Below are 544 nucleotides of genomic sequence, written 5' to 3'. Positions count from 1 at the left end.
AGACAACGGCACGCGGTGTTCCCAAGCGGTCACCCATCCAAGTACTAACCGCGCCCGACGTTGTTCAACTTCGGTGATCGGACGGAAACCGGTATTATTCAACGTGGATGGTCGTTGCCTAAAAGTAACTGCTCGAACGCGGGTTTTATACGTTCAGTATTGCACAGATCAGAAATGCACCGTTTTCATGATTCTTGCGACCAAAAGTTTAGCAACTGACTTACTTTGGATCTTTTCGATGTACTCTTTGAGGTAATGCAATAACACTTCAACCTAAATCGAACAGAAATTGAGAAGCAAAAAGACAACAGATCAGAAATGCACTGTACTCATGATTCTTGCGACCAAAAGTTTAGCAACTGACTTACTTTGGATGTTTTCGATGTCCTCTTTAAGATAATGCAATAACACTCTAAACTAAATCGAACAGAGATTGAGAAGCAAAAAGACAACGGCACGCGGTGTTCCCAAGCGGTCACCCATCCAAGAACTAACTGCGCCCGGCGTTGTTCAACTTCGGTGATCGGACGGAAACCGGTATTAT

The 544-nt window shown here is 44.3% G+C and overlaps 1 pseudogene; it reads right to left on the bottom strand.

Annotated features, from left to right (window-relative positions):
• On the bottom strand, positions 1-119 carry LOC125502706 (annotated as a pseudogene).
• Positions 120-544: the final 425 nt, after the last annotated feature.

The sequence above is a fragment of the Dendroctonus ponderosae genome, unplaced genomic scaffold (genome assembly GCF_020466585.1).
Source record: "Dendroctonus ponderosae isolate FM_Combo_2020 unplaced genomic scaffold, Dpon_F_20191213v2 Dpon_F_20191213_1, whole genome shotgun sequence".
Classification (NCBI taxonomy): Eukaryota; Metazoa; Arthropoda; class Insecta; order Coleoptera; family Curculionidae; genus Dendroctonus; species Dendroctonus ponderosae.
The sequence above is the reverse complement of the archived record's forward strand: the minus strand, read 5'-3'. Positions and strand labels throughout refer to the sequence as shown.